At 41.6% G+C, this 23,300-nt stretch overlaps 1 protein-coding gene and 1 pseudogene across 2 annotated transcripts in view; both read left to right on the top strand.

Annotated features, from left to right (window-relative positions):
- The first annotated feature begins 1,937 nt into the window (after positions 1 to 1,937).
- LOC125138010 (translationally-controlled tumor protein-like) lies at positions 1,938 to 2,445 on the top strand (annotated as a pseudogene).
- Positions 2,446 to 10,341: 7,896 nt separating this feature from the next.
- Positions 10,342 to 23,300, top strand: part of ALPK1 (alpha kinase 1) — a 127,624-nt gene continuing 114,665 nt past the window's right edge. For both annotated transcript variants that reach the window (XR_007137474.1, XM_047798597.1), the window contains exon 1: positions 10,342 to 10,539. The gene's annotated coding sequence lies outside the window, so the exon portion shown is untranslated. The remainder of the gene's footprint in view (positions 10,540 to 23,300) is intronic.

Here is a 23,300-nt window from a genome sequence, read left to right as displayed (position 1 = left end):
TGGTCACGTCCGCGGCCGCCCTTTCAGACTAGAAGCCCAGCCTCCAGACCGGGTGGGATGCGCGGTAAACCCACCGGGGCCCCACGCGCCCCCACCCCCACCCCCCAAAACAAGGGCCCCTCCAAAAAGGGTGCGACTTGCGAGCTGGATTTTGCAAAGGGAAGGGAATGACTTTGACATTCAGGGCGACTTCCCCACATCACACACTGCAAAGGTTAGCCTGGGACCAGGGTGAGGAGAAGTGAGGAGTTGAAGTTACCAAGCAAGCCATGTGCGTGGCACACATTATTCTTATCTAATCCTCACAGTCGGGAGAGTAGGTCTCCCTCATAAAGGAGTAAACGGAAGCCCAGAGAGTGGTTAAGTTTCGGGGGAGGAACAGGATCTCAACTTGCGCCAAAGGTCATTGGCCTCCTGCTGCCCCTGGTGTCCTCACCGTACATCCGGGCGACCAGTCCAGGCCCTTCCTCTCTCTCCATTCATTTTAAGGGACTCCTCACTCAACATCCAGAGTCTCGGGTTCCAAAAGTAAGGACTGGTACTTTGTGTCACGGGAAACGGTGGGAGGAGAAAAAGGATTGAAGCAGCGGTGGGAGAACAAAGCTTGCCATTATGAGGTCACACTGGCCTACTTAATTCAAGGCTTGGGAAACCACCTACCAATTCTGGTAAATGTCTGATGGAAGCCAATCATTTGTCTGGGTTCCCTCCTTGAGTTCAAGAGAGTGCTTGTTTATGGGTCTGTTTCACTGGCAATAAAATGACAGTGACGCTTACTGCTTTACCACCTGATAAAGAGTTGTGAGGAAGGGTTAAGTATTGAACTCTCAGAGTTAGATATAGTCAAGAACCATAAGCATGAGGAAGGAAATGTGCCCCTATCTCAGGCAGATTCTTCTAAGGCTGTAATTTTGGTCCTTAATCATCAACACTTGTTATTTCTTCTCTGAGTGATAGCCACGGTATCTTTTTTCAGGGGAACAACATTAGAGCAGGTGGAAGATAAGATGTGCAATTTGAGGAGTTCCCTTCGTGGTCCCCGATTAACGAACATGCCTAGGATCCGTGAGGAGACAGGTTCCATCTCTGGCCTCGCTCAGTGGGTTAAGTATCCGGCATTGCTATGGCTGTGGCTTAGGAAGGGCAGCGGCAGCTTGGACTGGACCTCTAGCCTGGGAACTTCCATATGCTGCAGGTGTGGCCCTTTAAAAAAAAAAAAGACATGCAAGTTGAGTACAGCAATAAATTCTTACTATAAAATAATATCAGAATTTGAGTTTCTGCTATCTGACCTTTAAAATTAAATGAGATGTGAAACTGCTTTATAAACTGCAAACGACTAAGTAGGTGTTATTAATAACATTAATACAGAAAATGCAACAACAGCTAAAATTCATGATGCTGAACATTATTCCATTTTACTGTTTCCTTGAAGATGTCTTACCTGATTGACTAAATGTCCCACAATGAGACTTTGAATAAACCTTCAATTCCAGATCAGAATCAAATCTCAGTAATGATTTTCTCCCCCTGAGAACTGGTGAAAAATAATGGGCCTTAAAACTGAAAATGGCTAATGGGAGTTGAGCAACAGACAAGAGTGCACACTTGAAAAGTTTCTGTTCTTAAAGGTTTGAGGAGACAGTTGGTAGTGGCTAATTCTCCTGATTTCAAACTATACTAAAAGTCTATGGTAATCAAAACAGTATGGTACTAGCACACACAAACAAACCCACACATAGATCAATGGCATAGCAGAGAGTGCAGAAATCAACCCATGGCACTTATGGTCAATTAATCTAGACAAAGGAAGCAAGAATATACAATGGGCTTCCTCCTTCCCCTCCCCCAGCACTGCTTAGGCTGCATGGAGCTTGCTCCAAGTTCCTGCTAACCTAGCACTGCTGTCATCTCCCTCCAGCTGCCATCTTGGTCATCTACCAGAACCTCATAAGCCATGATGAGATGCTCTCTGACATCTACAAAATCCAGGAGATCACAGTTGGGCTGTGTTGGAGGTGGAGGGGATGACGGTCGGTAGGACAGAGGGTAACACTCATGACTCCATCATTAGTAGAAATGCCTCCACTGAAGGCCCCAAGGGTGAAGGTACCGGAAAGCACAGTAATCACGGGTGTTGATATTGTCAAGAACCATCACTTGCAGGAAACCAGCTTCACAAAAGAAGCCTACGAGAAATACATCAAAGATTACATGAAGTCAATCAAAGGAAAACATAAAGAACAGAGGCCAGAAAGAGTAAAACCTTTTATGACCAGAGCCGCAGAACAAATCAAGCACATCTTTGCTAATTTCACAAAATGATCAGTTCGTTATTGGTGAAAACATGCATCCAGATGGCATGGCTGCTCGGTGGGACTACCATGAGAACAGAGTGATCCCATATATGATTTTAAGGATGGCTTAGAAATGGAAAACTGTTAGCAAATTTGGCTGTTACTTTGGATCTATCACCTATCGTCATAACTGGCTGGCTGCTGTGTTTCATCCACACAACACCAGGACATAGACAAATGGGACTGATGGAATCTTGAGTTGGTTATTTTGACATTGATTTTGTTTTTCGGTTTTTTTGTTTGTTTGTTTTGAGCAGGGGCATTGGTTTTGAGAGGGAAAAAAAATGTCATGTAAGTGGTCTAAAATAAAATGCATTTTTTTTGGGTTTTTTTGTCTTTTTGCTATTTCTTTGGGCTGCTCCCTCGCGGCATATGGAGGTTCCCAGGCTAGGGGTCCAATCAGAGCTGTAGCCATTGGCCTACACCAGAGCCACAGCAACACGGGATCCGAGCCGTGTCTGCAACCTACACCACAGCTCACGGCAATGCCGGATCTTTAACCCACTGAGCAAGGGCAGGGACCGAACCCGCAACCTCATGGTTCCTAGTCGGATTCGTTAACCACTGCACCACGACGGGAACTCCTAAAAATGCATTTAAACTAAAAAAAATATGTGATGGAGAAAGACAGTTTCCTTAATAAATTTTGATGGAAAACTAGACCACTATAGGCAAAAGAATGAAACTAGATCACTTTAAAATAAAGTGATAAATTTTATTTTATCAAAAATAAACTCAGAACGGAAGTTCCCATTGTGGCGCAGTGGTTAACGAATCCGACTAGGAACCATGAGGTTGCAGGTTCAGTCCCTGCCCCTGCTCAGTAGGTTGACGATCCAGCATTGGCGTGAGCTGTGGTGTAGGTTGCAGACGCGGCTCAGATCCCTCGTTGCTGTGGCTGTGGTGTAGGCCGGTGGCTATGGCTCCGATTAGACCGCTAGCCTGGGAACCTCCATATGCCGTGGGGATCGGCCCAAGAAATGGCCAAAAAAGACAAAAAATAAGTAAATAAATAAACTCAGAATGGATTAAGGACTTAAATGTAAGACCTGAAACCATAAAACTCCTGGAAGAAAACATAAGCACTACACGCTTTGACACTGGTCTTAGCATTATACTGAAGGGGCCGGTCTCCTCAAGCAAGGCCAACAATAGCAAAAGTAATCAAATGGGAAATATATCAAACTAAATAGCTTTTACAGTGCAGGAAACCATCACAAAACAAAAGAGAAACAGACTGAATGAGAGAAGATATTTGCAAATGATCTGATGAGGAGTTTATATCCAATATACACAAAGAATTCACTAGAATACACTAACATTAAAAAATCCAACTTAAAAAAGTGGCTAGAGGAGTTCCTGTCGTGGCTCAGTGGTTAACGAATCCCACTAGGCACCATGAGGTTGCGTGTTCAATCCCTGGCCTTGCTCAGTGGGGTAAGGATCTGGCGTTGCCGTGAGCTGTGGCGTAGGCTGAAGATGCAGCTCGGATCCCATGTTGCTGTGGCCATGGTGTAGGTCAGCGGCTACAGCTCCAATTAGACCGCTAGCCTGGGAACCTCCATATGCCACAGGAGTGGCCCTAGAAAAGGCAAAAAACAAACAAAGAAAAAAAAAAGTGGGCGGAGGACCCCAAAAGACATTTTTCCAAAGAAGACATACAGAGGGCCAAACACACATGAAAAGATGCTCAACATCACTAATCATCAGGGAACTGCAAATCAAAATTACAGGATACCACCCTACACCTGTCAGAAAGGCTATTCTCAAAAAGACAACAAATAACAAGTATTGGAAAGGCCATGGAGAAAAGGGAACCTGCATGCCCTTTTGGAGGAAATGTAAAGAGATACAGCTGCTATGGAAAACAGTATGGAGTTGCCTTAAAAAATTAAAAGTAGGGAGTTCCTTTTGTGGTTCAGTGGTAATGAACCCGACTAGGAGCCATGAGGATTTGGGTTCAATCCCCGGCCCCACCCAGTGGATTAAGGATCAGGTGTTGCTGTGAGCTGTGGTCTAGGTCACAGACGCAGGTTGGCTCCCACGTTGCTGTGGCTGTGGAGTAGGCATATGCAAGTTCCCAGGCCAGGGGTCGAGCTGAGCTGCTGCTCCCGGCCTCCAACAGCCACAGCCACACCAGATCTGAGCGGAGTCTGTGACCTGCAGCTCACGGCAATGTTGGATCCTTAACCCACTGACAGAGGCCAGGGATCAAACCCACATCCTTGTGGATAAAAATCAGGTTTGTTACTGCTCAGCCACAGGGGGAACTGCAGCAGGAAGAGGTTTGTATAATACATCCCCATCTCCGTCTATGATTTCGCTGAAAACAATTGACTTACTAAAAGCCCATGTAAAAATACTTCAGCCAAAGTAACATCAGTCTGAAGAAATGTGAGGATTTCAACGTGTGCTACCAGCACACGTGTGCTGATGAGAACAAACTTGCTGGTAAACACTTTTGAGTCCCTCTTCTTTGCAGGTTTCTTTTTTGGAGAGAAAAAAAAAAAAACAATTTTTGTTGCTTTGGTGTGGTTGTGTCATTTTGACAAAACTCATCCTTTGAAGTTTTGAGAATTTTCTCTTGCACTCAGAACTGCTAATAGGATGTCAACATCGTTTAAATTAGAGTGTGGTTAAACTCCTTTCCTGTGAATTTAACGAAGGAAGGTTTTGGATGGCTTTAAAGCTTGGTTAGTTTCACTTGATACAGCCAAATGCCGTGAGTGTTGCTGGGGAATGTATGGAGGAAGCGAAATGCTTTCTGGAGCGCTTAAGTACCCCTACTTAAGGAGATTATAAAGGGACCCCGAAAGTCAGGCCAGAACTCTTTATCAAAGCAAAACAGAAGAAAACATAAGGCGTGTATATTGTTGATGCAAAAAAGAAGATGTAATGTTTGAATTATCAGTGATGAATCAAATTTGAAAATAGAATAAAATGGGAGTTCCCGTTGTGGCTCAGTGGAAAGGAATCCGCCTAGTATACAGGAGGATGCAGGGGATCTGGTGCTGCTGTGAGCTGTGGTGTAGGTTGCAGGTGAGGCTTGGATCTGGCATTGCTGTGGCTGTGGTGTCCATCCATCCCTAGCCTGGGAACCTCCATATGCTGTGGGTGTGGCCCTAAAAAGCAAAAAAAAAAAAAAAAAGTACAAAAAAAGAAAATAGAATAAAATCTCTACAATCAAATATATTTCTAGCTAGCTTTGAACAATTTAAAATTTCCACATTTTGTTCTCGTTTACCAATAGAGTAAAATTTGGTCTCAACTTTCATATTCAGTTGATGGTGTCCCCTTCAGATGCTGTTCCCCCTACTGTCGCCACCCCCCAACCTCCATGATATGAGTTGCAACATAATTTCTACTTCAGTAACCTTGTTGTTTGGAACTATAAAAATATTTGCCCCAAGGAAAGAATCTTAAAAATAGTTTTTAGTTACTTTCACTAGCCCATAATTAAGCTGATGTGCCTGAAGCCTATTGTATTGCACTTCAAATCAGAAACAGAGGAAGCTGATTTAGAGTGATACAATGGCACACTATAGAAAACCCTGAAAAGTTGCTTGTGTTGCCTGGCGGCAACTGGGTTATAAAAAACGTGCTCTCTGCTCAACCTACTCTTCACACCTTGGTTATAGACACATCTCAATGCTCCCCGGTCCAGTTCAGATGGTCTGATTCCAAGGGCCCCGGCTCAGGCCTGAAGCTCTGTGGCAACCTGTGAAAACATTTGGAATCAACTGAGATCAGTCACTTGGCTTTTTGCCCATTATCCCCTAAATGGGGGACAGGAGGAAGCCCAAAGTGTTGGGATGGAAATGAAAAAAAGCTAGTCTGCACTTCTCTTTCTCCCTATTCTTAGGATCAAGTGACTGAAGTTAAAACAGTTTAGATCTATGCGGAAAGATCTGCTGGATGTACCACCAAAGCAAAAAAACAAAGTGCACAATGAGAATGCTATACTTGTGGGGAAAACAACATCTGTAAATGCATGAACGATGTATAAAGAGGTTCAAGAAGTGCAGCTGGAGGTGTTCCCTGGTGGCCTAGCAGTTAAGGATCTGACGGTTGTCACTGCTATGGCCCAGGTTCGTTGCCTGGCCCTGTTGGCCTGGGAATTTCCAAATGCCTCAGGCAAGGCCAAAAATAAACAAACAAACAAAAAAACCCTGTAATGTTGGTTAATCTCAGAAAAAGAATTTGGGAGACGGGGCAGAAGATGGAGGTGGGAGAGATTTTTCATTGTGTACTCTTTCAAACTGTCTGGATTTTTGTCTCATTTTGCATGCACTGTGATTACCTAAACAGCTTTTTTAAGATGTGCCAAGTGAAATGAGTCCCCTGAGAGAAAGGTCTCACTTAATGCTTTGATGCCTCAGTATTTTTCACATGATGGAGAAGGGCAAAAAAATTCAAGCCGTTAAGTGAGAGAGAAAACTGGAGCCCCCAGAGGTACCTGGGGGATGGAGGAGAGGTCCGCTGTCTTGGGCCATCGCTCCTGCCCCTCTGGGGGCAGTTGCGGGCTGTGTTGCTGCAGCAGACGGAAGGCTAAGATGGCCGCCAAGATTCCACCCCCAGCTGTCCTCAATGTGTAATATCTCCTCAATTTGTAAAAAAAAAAGCTGTGATCAGGTTCCTACCCAGTTATCTTTGAATCTAAAGGGAGATGGGAGTTCCCGTCGTGGCGCAGTGGTTAACGAATCCGACTAGGAACCATGAGGTTGCAGGTTCGGTCCCTGCCCTTGCTCAGTTGCCGTGAGCTGTGGTGTAGGTTGCAGACGCGGCTCAGATCCCGCGTTGCTGTGCCTCTGGCGTAGGCCGGTGGCTACAGCTCCGATTGGACCCCTAACCTGGGAACCTCCATATGCCGAGGGAGCGGCCCAAGAAATAGCAAAAAAAAAAAAAAAAAAAAAAAAAGATAAAAAAAATTAAAGGGAGATGATCAGGTTGCGCTGGACCAAAACAAGTGGATCCTTAAAGAGGCTGAGCCCTTCCAAGACACACGCTCCTGCTGGCCTGGAGCAAACAGCCATGTCAGGCACTGCCTGCGGAACCCACATGGCAAGAAACTGTGGTTGGCATCTGGGAGACGAGGGTGGTCCCTGGCCAACAGCTACCAAGAAAATGGGAACCCTGGTCCTATATCTGGAATTCTGCCAACAACCTGAGTGGGCCTTGAAGGAGCCCCCGACGCCTCAGACAAGGACTACGTTGATCTTAGCCATAATGGGCCCAGATTTCTGACTGAGGAAAATTTGAAAGAATAAATGGGTGTGGGGTTTTTTTTGTTTTGTATATTATAGAACCTTTATTCCTTGTCCTCTAAACTCTTAACTACTTAGAAAATCTATCCTGGCCAGGTCATTTTTATGCAACGGTGGACCACTAAGATGGTTTTTTGGTTAGAGGAGCCCAGGGGATTAGGAGAGTCCCCAGTGGATCATGACCCTGGAACACCCAGTAACTATTTATGAGAGCCAGAAGCTATGGAAGCAGGAAAAGAAGGGCCAATTTTGGGGTGTGCACTATTTCTATGTGTCACATATCCTCCAAACCATGTAACTTAATCTTTGCCTTGTTTATTCTAAACTTAGTCATATAGTACTGCCTATCAATGTAATTTTTAGAAAAAAAGAAAATAAAAACCCCGTAAGAGTGACCGCAAATTTAGTAGCTTAAAATAGCATCCATTAAATTATCTGTTTTATGGACTAAATGTAAAATATTTATAAATGAAGATGCATTTTAAATGTCTAAAAATGATACCATAACTAGAGCCACTGCACAGGTACACCCTCAGAAAGCCAGTTCTTCCTAAAAGCCGGGTAGGTGAGAGTGATGGAGTGGTTGGGTCACAGTTCAATGAAGTGGGAGGGGTCAGCAGTACTAAATGATGTAGAGACGTGAAGAAGGATGAAGATCGCAAAGTGTCCATTGGCGTGGCAAGTAGTCAAGGATAGCTTTAAGAAGAATAAAGTCAGTGGAGCAGTGGTGGAACAGACGAAATATTTTTAAATCCTACTAAGAGAAATATGTAGAGCAGAAAGAGAATCCTTCCATCTAAACCTAGATTAACTGAGATATCCAGGTGGATCCTATTTTGGAAGGGGTTACACGCCTTGCAAAGGTCTTCGGTGTTGGAGCAAGATGATCTCAAAACCAATTTAATCGTTTTATTATATGACAAATTACATAATAAACTTGAAAGCCACGAACAGCAGGGAATAGTGAAATTTCTATGAGGATAATGGCCGGAATGTCATCCTGGAACTTTCTTCTCAGCGTTCGTTGTCAGCATAATGATGGCAAACATAGAAAAAAAGATGGAGGACAAAAGGAGAACTTATTCCAGGTATGGTATTTCTTCCGAGGAGAGACTTTTCTTTTTTATTTTATGAGAAAACGAAATTATTGTTATAAATTAAATAATGTATATTTTCTAATCCCTCAGGCATGGTATCAAAATCGTTGTTTGTTGGAATGCTCGTAATTCATTAGATTTTAAAAATTAATGGAAGAGTTCCTGTTGTGGCGCAGTAGAAACAAATCCAACTGGTATCCATGAGGAGGAGGGTTGATCTCTGGCCTCACTCAGTGGGTTAAGGATCCGGCTGTTGCTGTGCTGTGGTGTAGATCACAGACTTGGCTTGGATCTGGCGTGGCTGTGGCTGTGGCGTGGGCTGGCAGCTGTAGCTCCAATTCAACCCGTAACCTGGGAACTTCCTTGGGGGTGACCCCCCCCAAAAAAATGAAGAAGCACTAACAAATGAAATGTAAATACTGTAATATTCAAGAAGAGAAGGTTTGGGGTTCCTGGGCCAGAGATCAAACCCGCGCCAGAGCAGAGCCTTGAGTCGCCACAGTGACAACACCAGATATTTAACCTGCTGTGCCACAAGAGAACTCCTATCATCAAAAATTTTAAGTGATCTAAATACTGAGTATTTAGTACTTTAAAAATAGCTGAATACTTAAGTATTTCCTTTTTCTCTTGTTGGGAAGCAGAGTTGGAAACCATCCAACTTGCCCCAGATTTGTTACCCAGCTATTAATCATTCACTTTCTTAGTTGGGGGAATATATCAAAACGGGTTTACCGAGATTTATCAAATTACTGCTAATGAATCTCTCATCTTTAACCCAGCAGACTCAGAAAGGACTGAGAAAATTAAAATATTGTTGACTTCAAAAACTTTTCCAATAAAATGTTGTTAACCATTTAAACATCTTCTCATGTACGTTCGATTTTTTGTGTCAAAATTTAGAGTCACAGATTTAGATTGAAGGACAATGTCCACTATGCAACATGATTCGACGGTCCTCGCTGTCAAACCAATCAGCCCAGTGAAATTTTCTATGAGCTAAAGTCTAACTTCATTTTTCGATTTAAAAAAACAACGTGGTTAACGAATTCGACTAGGAACCATGAGGTTGCAGGTTCGGTCCCTGGCCTTGCTCAGTGGGTTAACGATCCGGCGTTGCCGTGAGCTGTGGTGTAGGTTGCAGACGCGGCTCGGATCCCGCATTGCTGTGGCTCTGGCGTAGGCCAGCGGCTACAGCTCCGATTCAACCCCTAGCCTGGGAACCTCCATATGCTGCGGGAGCGGCCCAAGAAATAGCAACAACAACAACAACAATAACAACAACAACAAAAAGACAAAAAACAAAAAAACAAAAAAAACAACGTGGTAATAATAAAGGTATCCTGGTGACAACAAACTCAGTTCTGCAAACTAATTCTAAAATAGATGGAGCATTGAAAGGAGCTGTAACATGAGTTTGTCTTTTGATAACAGATCAAAAACAATGTCATGTTCGTTGTTCTCTTTCCTTGGCTCTCAGGGGACGGTCTCTCCATTCTACCTCAATCCAAATAAGGAGTTTTCTTGCACTTTCTTTAGAAGAGGAAACTTTTCTGTAGTAATACAAATCCCAGAATGCCTTTCGCCAAAGCCATTCCTAAAGGGGCGTGTCTTACGCGCAGAGCTGCCGAAAGTCCCGGGGTTAAATTACACAACCCTGTTCTGAGACAGGCTATATTTTCTTTCAAATTCCTACTTCCTGAAACGGAGGCTGTTTATGAGAAACAGTATGTTTCAGGAAGGTTGTGCTATAATTAACTTTTTTTTCCCCGAGTTACATTGGCTGGTTTTAAAGTGCTTTTCCTCTTCTACGAGATAAAGGTGAGTATCGGTCTTTTAATGACAAAACGCAATAGGTGTGGGTACAAAAGACGGCATAAATTTTAAGGAAGTGTTTTCTTAAACTGTGACCTTGTTTCCACCTCCTGGTCTTGTCTATGTTTTAAATAACACTGAAACTCTGAGGACATTTGCATTTCTAAAAACTCCCCAGAAAGGGAGGGGGAGAGGAAAGACCCTTTTGAGCAGGGAAGTTATGTTATTAGGAAGAAGAGAAAAGAAACCCGGTTTTTAAAAGGTTTTAATAATAATAAGTCCTGAAGTCATGGGCCTTACTAGAACTGCTAGTAGGCATCTGGTTTTATCATTGGCTCCAGATGTTTGATTAAAGAGTTGGTATTACTTATTTTGCAAATTAATCCTGGGACGTTTGTCTAGAGTACCTAGGTATTGCTAACAGAAATATCACTTTTATGATGGCCTCAATAATTTTGCCAGAAAACAGATAAGGCTTGAAAATGACTCTTTTCATTTGGGAAGAACTGAAGGGAATTCTGGATATGGAGAAGCATGATGTAGAGAGAAAATAGCTAGAAAAATTAAATTCCTTCATGTTTCTGTTCAAAAGAGTCCTTTCATTAACGAATTTTAGCCTTTTTTTAAAAAAATAATGACTTTGAAAGCTGCAGATTAAAACCTTTGACATTTGCAGGTGGATGAGGATGCAAAGAGAGGCAGGATCAGAAATCGGGAGACTTTGTGTCACAACATAATGGCACCTCTGCTTGTAAAACTTGCTTGTCTCCTGCCTTGTCTTTTAGTGTAGCTAGAACTCCTAGGAGAAACAACACCTGCTTTTGGTTGGCTGATACTTCATTGTTAGGAATGTTTTGAATTCCTTGCATGTAATCACTGTTGCTGTACAAGTCTATACATGATGTTTCAGCATAGTCCTCATATTCTTTTTGTTTCTCCTCTTTCCTCCCTGATCTGAAATTCAAATAAAAAGAGCTTATAATAATTGCATCACAGACGCTGTGTGCCCTTGGGTCTGGCTGGTGTGTCAGCAGATTACGTGACTATAACATGTGCATTATTTTGGGTAGGGGTGGGCGTTGGTTGATTTACCACTTGGAAGATACACTAGACCTAAACAAATAGCAAGTCAACTCTTTATATTCACTGACCAAAATGATTCACTTCTCTCTTTGTATAGATTCCTATTGCACCTCAGATTGTATTGTGTCATTGGCTTGTGCAGGAAGCACTCATTGAAGTCTTAACCCCAGGACACCTAGTTACTATATTTTCTATGGGTGCATAATAAGCACCAAAAAATATACAAAATTACCAACCAAGACTTGTCTGTTTATAATTGTCTTTCTTTTCTATTAAAAAATATTTAGACTGTCATCATGTTTCTGATGTCTGATGTACACTTCCAAAAGCTGTAGGTTATTTAATAAGAAATATCAGAAGCCCTTTGAGCTGAAGGTCTCTGCCACCCCACACTCCTGCTCTTCCCCAGTGGGCAAGAAAGACTGGTAGGCAGACACTGGGAAATGGGTTGAGGCTTCTAAGGGCACAGCTTGCCAGGCAGCTGAGAAGTGGTCAGAGACACCCTTACACCTCTAATTCTGGGCCCTGCAGTCTCCAGCCTCTTTATGCAAATGAAGCAGAGCACCTTGTCTTTCTAGCTCTCCTCAGGAACTTTTTGGGACACACTCTTTGAATATATTTCCACTCGGTAAAATGACCTCTGGTTAGCTTCTCTAAATACAGAAGCCACTTTATAAACTTCATCTTTCTTTTCGGCACAGTTGACTCTTTTTCTCCAAAGTCTCTCCTTTGATTTCCATATCAGCACGCCTTTCTGACTTTTCTCTGGCATCTCTGGCTGCACTTCCCTTTTACACTCTCTCCGCCCACTTCATGCACTGAGTTCTGTGTTCTGCCTCCTTTCTCTCGCTCGTGTTGTGTGTTCACCTTGGGTGAATGCCTGTTGCTCCACTTATACCAGTTCACGCCAGAATAATGAGGGTGCTTTGGCTCCTCTCCCTAAGTTGGCAATTCTTGTATCCAAATACCATCTGCAACCAAACATCTCTATTCTGCATCCCACAGGCATCTCATGCCAACATTTTCAACACTGGGCTCACACTGACCATCTCCTTCGGTATTTTTTAATATTGACATCTGGCACTAATTCTAAGTTGCTCGAGCTAAGCACTTGGGAGCTACCCTAGACCTCCTATTTCTTTACCAACAATATCTAATCAATTTTGAAGTCACATGGATTCCATTCCGTAAATATTCTTTGGAAACTACCCGTATCTGTCTATTCTTGCTTCAGGCCCCCCCAACATCTTGTACCTTACCCTCTCTCTTCATCTCCTTGGCCTCTCGTCTGCCTGCTGGATGGTGTTCGAATAGTTTGTATCAGATCCTATTGGTCAGAGGCTTCTCATTTCCTTAGCATGTATTTGAAGAGCCTTCATGATCTGCCCTCTGTATACTTTTTCAATATTCCAGATAAATCTAAGCTGCAGTAACACTTATTCTTTCTGAAACAAATGTGCTGTGTTCTTTCACCATTCCTACTTCCCCTGCCCAGAAGACCGTTTCCTTCTTTTGCGAACTGCTTTTTGAAAGATCAAGCTCAAGCATCACTTCCTCCGGTGAATCTGACTGACATCTCTAAGCATGTAGCCACTTTGTCCTGTTGGATTAGACATTTCTTAGAACCTAGAGCATTTCTTTACACCCGAACTTACTGCAACAAGCTATAATTACTTCTTTTTTCTCTCTGCCCATAATGAACTCTTTTAAGGACTGAGGTTGTATCTTTTACGTCTAAATTCCTAGTACCTAGCCCAGCACATGACACATATAAGTGCCCAGTGTGGATTTGCTAAATAAAGTTTCCTGGCTCTCTTCTGTGCTATTTCTCTTCCTTAAATGAGACCTACCACCACTCAAAGCTTCTTAGCTCACAAATACTTGGATATAATTTTTCCCAAGGAGTAAATAAAAAAGAAATCCATCAACTCAACACTTGAAGAATTACATCTTTTTTTCCCCACACATACACAGTGATGTCTAAACAACTAGAGATAGTAAAGGGTGGTGACATTTGAGAGGTTTTGGAACCTGCCAAATGCCTCCTCTGACTTGATATCGCTTAGTAAAACACATATCCTGAATTTTTTCTCCATTTAAATATATTTAGATGACACATAGTTCTTGAAGGCATTAATTCAGTGTCTTCCTTTGCCTGGCAAGGCAAGAAAGCAATTTTCTCCTCCCCCCCCCCACATATATATTTAAAGATCCCCAAAGCAGTACGATATATTCTGTATCAGCAGGCTCACATTTTAATGCAGCCTGTCCAAACCTGCCACGCTATGGACAAGCTGCTTTAAAATTATTTTTTTTAAAGATTTTACTGTCTTTCCAAAATAACATCTGTTCTAGGCTACACTTACCATATGTGAGTGAGATCCTATGATAGAGGATGCTTTTTTAAAAATTGTAGTTGATTTACAATGTTGTGCCAATTTCTGCTGTACAGCAAAGTGATTCTGTCATATATATATTATAGTTTCCCATGCTGTACAGTAGGATTTTGTTGTTTATCCATTCTAAATGTAGTAGTTTGCATCTACTAACCCCAAACTCCCAGTCCATTCCACTCCCTCCCACCACCTGCTTGGCAACCACAAGTCCATTCTCTATGTCTGTGAGTGTTTCTGTTTTGTAGATAGGTTCATTTGCACCATAATTAATTCTTTATGGCCACACCTACAGCATATGGAAGTTCCCAGACCAGGGATTGAACCTGCATCTGCACAGCTGCTGAAGTCAGATTCTTTTTTATTTTGTTTTTTGTCTTTTTGCCTTTTCTAGGGCCACTCCCATGGCATATGGAGGTTCCCAGGCTAGGGGTCGAAACGGAGCTGTAGCCACTGGCCTACGCCAAAGCCACAGCAACACCAGATCCGAGCTGCCTCTGCAACCTACACCACACCTCACGGCAACGCCGGATCCTTAACCCACTGAGCAAGGCCAGGGATTGAACCCGCAACCTCATGGTTCCTAGTCAGATTCGTTAACCACTGAGCCACAACGGGAACTCTTGAAGTCATATTCTTAACATGTTGCATCATAGCAGGAACTCCTGCCATATTTTGGATTCCACATATAAGTGATATCATAGGGTATTTCTCTTTCTTTTTCTGATGTACATCACTTAGGATGAGAATCTCTAGTTGCATCCATGTTGCTGCAGATGGCATTATTTCATTCTTTTTGTGGCTGAGTAGTATTCCATTGTATGTATGTACCACATCTTCTTAACCATTCTTCTGTCAGTGGACATTTAGGCTGTTTCCCTGTCTTGGCTATTGTGAATAGTGCTGCTATGAACCTAGGGGTGCATGTATCTTTTTTGTATGTGTGTGTTTTTAGGTCCAAACCCATAGCATATGGAAGTTCCCAGGCTAGGGGTCAAATCAGAGCAGCAGCTGCCAGCCACAGCCACAGCCACAGCAATAGCAGATCCAAGTGGAGTCTGTGACCTATACCACAGCTCATGGCAATGCTGGATCCTTAACCCACTGAGCGAGGTCTGGGATCGAACCCGCATCCTCATAGATACTAGCCGGGTTTGTTACCACTGAGCCACAAAGTTTTGTCCAGTTCTATGCCCAGGAGTGGAATTGCTGGATCATATTGTAGTTCTATATTTAGGTTTCTGAGGAAGCTCTATACTGTTTTCCATAGTGGTTGTACCAATTTACATTCCCACCAACAGTGTAGGAGGGTTTCCTTTTCTCCACACCCTCTCCAGCATCTGCTATTTGTAGACTTATTAATAATGGCCATTCTGACAGATAAGAGGTGGTACCTTATTGTAGAAGGATGCTTTTGATATGATGGATTGACTCCCCCTGTCAGAATCAGCTTTGTCCCTTCTTTATTCTGAAACCATGACTAAGTTACCTGATAGTGATAGGCCTCAATTTTCTCATCCCCAACATGAAACTAATTATGTTAATTATCCCTTACAGTTTTTATGAGAGTGAAATGAGTTAATACATTAAGTCCCTTATAACAGTACTGGTATCATGAGGATAACAAATGCCAGCTGTTATTAAATCTTGTGGAGACCATGTGAAGCCTATGCCAGCAGATCAGGCTGACACTGATCTTCAGTTACTTGCTGCTGAATTTTGAGCAGGTGGAAAAGGCATTACAGAATTTTAGAGTTGGAAAGGAGTTTAGAGACCTTAGCAAAGCCCCCTGATTTGAGAGGTGTGGAAATTGAGATCTGGCAGGGAGAGGTGACTTGCCTATATTCACCCAACTGACTTGTGACAGAGCCAGAATGAGAACCCAGGTCTCCTATTGTGTGATGAATGCAAAGAGCTGGTGCCTGGGAGCCAGAGACTTACTACTGTGTGGTTGGGATCCAACATGAAGCGACTAGATCACAGAGTTCCGGGAATTCAAGAGCAGGTGGTTTCTAAAGATCTAAGAAGCCAAGGAAGCAGGACTCTCCTCCCCACTGTAAATGACGTTCAATCTCTTCACCAAAGCTAAACAAAAATAGTTAATATAAATATTCATTAATGTATATTTATTGTGCATATTCCATAGAGAAGTTCCCCCTTATCTATGATTCTGCTTTCTGTGGTGTTAGTTACTCTCCATCCCAAATATTAAATGAAAATTCCAGACACAAACAATGACTTTAAATGGGCCGCCCTTCAGAGTGGCCTGAGGAAATCTCGCGATGTGTGGCTGCTTGTGACTCGTCTCCTCCTCCACGGCAGCGCCCATTAGTCACCCAGTAGCCCCCTTGGTTATCAGGTGGACTGTTCCCCTCTTGCGGGGCCTGCGTGCAAGTCACCCTTATTTTCCTTAAAAATGGCCCCAAAAAGCCAGAGTAGTGATACTGGCAGTCGGATATGCCAAAGAGGAACCGTAAAGTACTTCCTCCTAATGAAGAAGAGAAAGTTCTCCACTTAAGGAAAGAAAAAATTGTAAGCTGAGTCTGCTAAGATCTCAGGTAAGAAAGCAACTTTTGTTCCCGAACTTTTGAAGAAAGAAAAGGAAATCCGTGCTAGTTTTGCTGTCGCACCACAAACAGCACATGTTGTGGCCACAGTGCCTGATTTGTGCTTGGTTGAAAAATAGAAAGTCATCAGATTTGCACAATAAGCTATTTGGAGAGAGGGTGGCCACATTCACATAACTTTTATTACAGTATATTTTTATAATTGTTTTATTAACAGTGATTGTTGTTCGTCTCTTCCTGTGCTTCATTTATAAATGAAAACTTTACCATAGATATGTGTGTAGGGTATGTATGTGGAGGGTGCGGTACTGTCAGTGAAAATTTAATTAACAATCAAGTTAAGTAGAAAACGTTGTTAGCATTGGAAGAAAAGGGTGGGAAAATGGATCTTTGCGGTGGAGCAGGTGTTCCCACCTTTGAAGAGGTCTGTTAATGTGTAACGCAGATGAACATTGCACACTAAAAGGGAAGAGAGGAGGCCCAAGTGGACACAAGATTTTATGGTTAAATTTTCTTGTCCTGCCTTAAAATATAAAATTTATTTCATCAGAACTATCCATGGTTTCAGGCATCCACTGGGGTGTCTTAGAACATATCCCCTGTGGATGGGGGGGGGTGCGGGGGAACTACTGTATGTCAGTCTTTTTGCTCCAAGGCTTAGATACATTATCTTATTTAACACTCACTATAGTTTTGTGAGTCAGGTACTGTTATTTGTCGTATTTGCTTACTAGATGTTGGTAATTATTATTTCCACCTTTTTGTTGTGCTAAACTATTAGCATGACCATTACTCTACCTCATGCAATGTACTTCCTCCACCTCTAATTCCAACCACTTACTGGAACTGTGCCAATCACCTCTTCACATCTCCTTTCAGTGAGATAACAAAGCTGCCAGATCAGACTTTCCCCAGTACTGGCAGCTGTGTCTGTCCTTCAAAGGGCCTTCCTGACTTGAACAGATAAACATCCAGAGGAGGTCCTGACTTCACCCTAGGCTCCTGCATCCTGCTCTTAAGTGCACCATGCCTGCCTTATACATGATATTCGAGATCTTTTCTTAGGAAGAAGTTTGAGAAAGGTTAACACTCACTAATGAGGGTTGTCTGTTGGGATTAGGCATTTGTGATAGATGGGTTGTGGAGGCCAGGCAGAGTGATGAGATGTCTAGTTCTCAAATAGGCTGAAAGAAAAAACAGAGGCTAACACATGCTCAAACCATCCCCAAGTTAACTGTAGGACATGCATGGAAGGAAGTGCCACCAAAATACATACAGTGTCACAATGTTTTGTTAAATCACTTCTGAATATGTGGAGGCATTGCAATTGAAAGGCATAAATAAGACTTCTCAGCTATAGTCAGAGAATACTTAAATTTTGAAAACAAACACTTTTAAAAACTTCATTATAAATATTGTAACTATACATAGAAACAATAATATCAAATTATTTATAGTGCTTATTTCTTAGTGGGACCATGGGTAATTCTTATTTTCTTTTTTATTATATTTTTTCTCCAAAATTTCTATAATAACAGTTTTTCTCTCATAATAATAAAACATCAAAAATCTAGATTTTCTTATCATGGACTTGCAGAATAGATTTGTGGTTGCCAAGGGGGACGAGGAGGGAGTGGGGTGGTTGGGGAGCTTGAGGTTAATAGATACAAACTATTGCCTTTGGATTGGATTAGCAATGAGATCCTGCTGTGTAGCACTGGCAACTATGTCTAGTCACTTATGATGGAGCATGATAATGTGAGAAAATAGAATGTGTACATGTATGTGTAACTGGGTCACCATGCTGTACAGTAGAAAAAAAATTGTATTGGGGAAATAACTATTAAAAATAATAATAAAATTTAGATTTTCTTAATTGAGGTATAGTTGACTTACAATGTGTCAATTTCAGATGTATAGCAAAGTGATTTAGTTATATATATGTAATTCCTTTTCAGATTATTTTCCCTTATAGGTTATTCCTTGTGCTATACAGTAGGTCCTTGTTCATCATCTATTTTATATGCAATAGTGTGTATATGTTAATCCCAAACTCCAAATTTATCCCACCTCCTCTCCCTTCTGCTTTGATAACTATAAGTTTATTTTCTGTGTTTGCGGGTCTTTTTATTTTTTAAGTAAGTTAATTTGTATCCTTTTTTTTTTTTTTAGATTCTATGAATAAGCAATATCTCTGTCTGGCTTACTTCACTTAGTATGATAATCTTTAGGTCCAGCCATGTTGCATTGTTTCATTCTTTTTTATGGCCGAGTAGTATTCCTCAGGGTGTGTGTGTGTGTGTGTGTGTGTGTGTGTGTGTGTGTGTGTGCGCGCGCGCATGTACCATGTCTTTATAGATTCATCTGTTTAGGTTGCTTCCATGTCTTGACTGTTATAAATAGTGCTTCTGTGAACATTGGGGTGCATGTATCTCTTCATTAGAATTTTCTCCAGATATATGCCCAGAAGGAGATCCCTGGATCATATGGTAACATTGGGGTACACAAACTTTTTTGAATTAGAATTTTCATCTTTTCTGGATATATCCTAGGGGTGAGATTACTGGATCATATAGTAACTCTATTTTTAGTTTTTTAACTCCATACTGTTCTCTATAGTGACTATACCAGCTTACATTCCCACCAAGAGTGTAGGAGTGTTCCTTTTTCTCCAAGGATTTTGCGTAGACTTCAAAATCTAAGTTCTTAAAATATATATCAGAGATTACTATGGCACAATCTTTAAGACTTTTAGGATTTAACTACTTCTTGATCAAGGTTACTGAGAAGCATCACCTAGGCTGGCAATACCTCTCTTACTTGCAAACCGGTAGCCACCCTGTATGGAGAAAGGAAGTCAGAATGAAAGAAAAGAAAAACATTACTTATTATGCAACAGATAGGTTTCAGAAGTCCCAAAGCATCTCGACACGGTAATTCCCCTGATTCATGGTTATCAGAGAAAAAAACTTTTTAATTACACTTGAACACACACTAAGGGAAAGACCGGATGGACATGAGGGAACCAAAGAGTTCCCCTGGCCAAATTTTCCCCCCAAGATGTATCCTTTCAAGTCACCCCATGTGCTCCCACTCAGCCTTTTCTGAATGCACAAGTCTAAGAGCTTGCCTTTCATTTCACTCTCCTGGAAAGGTGGAATCATTAACTGAGGCAGATCAGGAGTTCACTGTGGACATGTGGAAAGTGTGATGCTTATTGGATATCCAAGTGCATATATCAAATAAACAGTTGAAAAATATGCTTCTAAAAAGTTCGAAAGAGAGATTGGGACTAAAGATAAAAATTAGATGATTGTGAACCAACACATGGTATTTAAAACCATGAACTGAATGAAATCACTAAGGAGTGGATTTAGATGGGCGGGGGTGGGGGGGGGGAACCAGAGACTGAGTCTTTGCACATTTCTGCATGATGGGGTCCAGGAGAGGAGGAAGAACCAACCAAAAAGGCTGAGAAGGAGTGATCATTGAGGAAGGAGGAAAACCGGAAGAGCTTGTGGTGTCCGGGAGGGCCATAGATGAAGAAGGGTCCATGTCACATGCTTTTGGTGGGCCACCTAAGATGAAGAATGAGAACTGACCATTGGGTTTAGGTATGTGGAGTTTATCAGCGACTTTGACCAGGGCAGGTTGAAAGCTCAAGTAGGAACAATTCTTTCAGGAATTTTGCCGCAAAGTTCAGTAGCTATTGATGGAAGTGAGGTCAAGAGACTTCTGAGATGGAAGACATAATGGCATGTTTGTAAACTGATAGGAATGAACCAATGGAGAGCAAAAACTTGATGATGTAAGAGGTAGAGAAAGAAGAGAGAAAATATGCATTGTTGTGCTTGAGTAGAGAGAGGAGTGGAATTATAGTGTGGATGGAGTGATTGGTTTTAGATAAGAGAGTGGTTGATTCATCTCTGACAGCAGTTGGGAAAGTAGAGTATGGGGTGCAGCTGCTGTTAGATTGGTAGAGGGGTGGTGGGAGTCTGTGGAACTCCTCTTTTGATTGCTGAGAATGAGGGTAGAGTAGGAAGTGTGAAATAGGAATCTAAGAGATCAGAAGTGAATGGAACCAGTGTGATTGCCTGGTAGCATGAATGATTGAAGTTCTGAGTCAAAAGTTATGATTTTTTCCCCCCAGCATCACTTGGCTGTGTAAAAGTTGAATTTAACTAAAGTTGTGATTTTAACATACAAGTATTAAAAACAAGGGAATCAAAGATGTATGTGGACGGTGATTATCATATTGATCATGGGAATTAAGCTGGATAAGGAGACAAAAGAGTACCTCAAGGGGAGTGAAGGTTGGTGGAAAGATGAATCAGTGGTCAGTGGATTAGAATTGACCTGGTGGAATTTTAGGATTATTGTATTTGGGAGACTCAAAAGGGACAAGATGGATGATAGTGGAGGGAGAATGGGATATATGAATTTGAAAGTACAGAGGAGTTGCTATTTTTTGGTAATAGCAAAATCTAGGCTGTGTGACTTCAGGATGAATGCCTAAGGTTGGTTAAAGGACAAGATGTTTGAAGAAAAGATTTGAAGGAACCAAGAGTCCCTGATCACTATATAATTGAAATCTCCAAGAATAGGAGTGGTTTAGAGAGAGTAGCAATGATCCAGGAATTAAATGCTAGAGGTTGGCAGTTGAAAGCCACATTGAGGGGCAGTGGGCAATGACAGGAGATTCAAAGCTGAGGGGTATGCAGATTAAACAAGGGAGGAAAAAGCAAGGTCCAGAGTGGCAATAAAGGAGAGGAGGCTGCTGATCCAGAACTGGTGGTTCAAGGGCGATAGGAGCCTAAGCTGCCCCTCGAGAGGTTTTTCAAGGTGGTTGAAAAATGTAAAGCATTGTGAAATGTAATGTATTGTCATTTTTAACGTATGAACAAGTAGTGGTTGTAATTACAAACTCTTTTAGCCAAATTTTTCCATAAATAACCAGGATGATTCCCTCTCTGGCAAGCCCCAAAAGTAATAAATTGATTTTTTTAAGTCAGTGAATCAAAGTTTCATAACTTCGCAAGACAAGATGTGACCCAGAAGGATTTTTCAGCAAAGGTTATTTCCTGCATAACAAAATTATCAGATAGTACCCCCCACACATAGTTGAGGCCTCCAATAATAAGATTTCTCTCCCTTATGGTTGTTCTATTTCAAAAGTGTAAGGAGAGATTTGAAACCCCCTTCTCTGTTTAAGGGGATGGGGGGGCGGGGAGAGCAAAAAGAGACTTGTTCCCTGCCAAGCACTTTGGACAGGATCTGGTCTTCCTTGATAATGATATTGGTCTTCCTTGTGTGTCTAAAGTGAGAAACAGTGATGACTGATTTATAACTTCTCCACTATTGCTGGGGACACATGAATTTCCTCTTTTCTTTTACCCAGATGTTTCAAATAGCAAGCATGTAGCAATGCCTATGACATAATGCAGGAAATAAAGAGTAGAGATTATTTCTTAATCTATTTTTGGTTATCATAAGGGCCTCTGGGTTTAACTTTTTTTTTCCCCCTTAACTACAAAGTTCTAAATCAGAAATGGATTGAACTCTTAATAAACACAAATTTTGAGTAAGTTTTCATATAAACTTTTGAATTAAATGATTTTTTCCCAATGATGTAGCTATATATAGTCATATATATATAGATATATTTCTAGTCTATATATATGATTAGATAGAAAATAGTAATATAGAATTTTGTTGTTGTTGTCGTCTTTTTGCCTTTTCTAGGGCCACTCCTGCGGCATATGGAGGTTCCCAGGCTAGGGGTCTAATTGGAGCTGTAGCCACCGGCCTACGCCAGACCACGGCAATGCAGGATCCGAGCTGCGTCTGCAACCTACAGCACAGCTCACGGCAAAGCTGGATCCTCAACCAACTAGGCAAGGCCAGGGATCGAACCCACAACCTCATGGTTCCTAGTCGGATTCGTTAACCTCTGAGCCACAACAGGAACTCCAGAATATTTTCTATATATAGAAAATATGAAGAGAGGAAAATAATCAAAATGTATTATTTAGAGGCAAAGACTTAATATTTTGGTGATTTCCTTCTGATTTTTTTTTAATTAAAAAAAAATGTTTTTGGCTACATCTGTGGCATGTGGAAGTTCTAGGGCTAGGGATCAAACTTGAGCCACAGCAGCAACCGAAGCCATTGCAGTGACAATACCAGATCCTTCACCTGCTGTGCCACCAGGGAACTCCCTGATTATTTTTTAATTATTTTCTTAAATTGTGGTAAAATTTACTTTTGTAACTATTTTTGGGTATAGTTTAGTGGTATTAATTTACATTCACACTGTTGTGCTACCATCACTTCTATACATTCACAGAATTCTTTTCATCTTGCACTACTGAAACTTTGTACCATTGAACAATCATTCTCCCCTCCACCCACCCCCTGGCAACTGTCCTTCTCCTCTCTGTCTCTTATGAATTTGACGACTCTAGGTACCTCACGTGAGTAGAATCATGCAATAGTTGACCTCTTATGACTGGCTTATTTCACTTAGTATAATGTCCTCAAAGTTTGTCTATGTTGTAGCAATTGTCAGAATTTCCTTTTTAAGGCTGAATAATATTCCATTGTATGTATATACCACATTTTGTTTATCCATTTATTTGTTGATGGACAAGTCAGTTGCTTTCACCTTTTTTGGCTATTATAAATAGTGCTGTTATACTATGGTATACAGATATCTCTTCAAGGA

This window comes from Phacochoerus africanus, chromosome 10, assembly GCF_016906955.1.
Source record: "Phacochoerus africanus isolate WHEZ1 chromosome 10, ROS_Pafr_v1, whole genome shotgun sequence".
Taxonomy (NCBI): Eukaryota; Metazoa; Chordata; class Mammalia; order Artiodactyla; family Suidae; genus Phacochoerus; species Phacochoerus africanus.
This window is presented reverse-complemented; position numbering and strand designations above follow the sequence as displayed.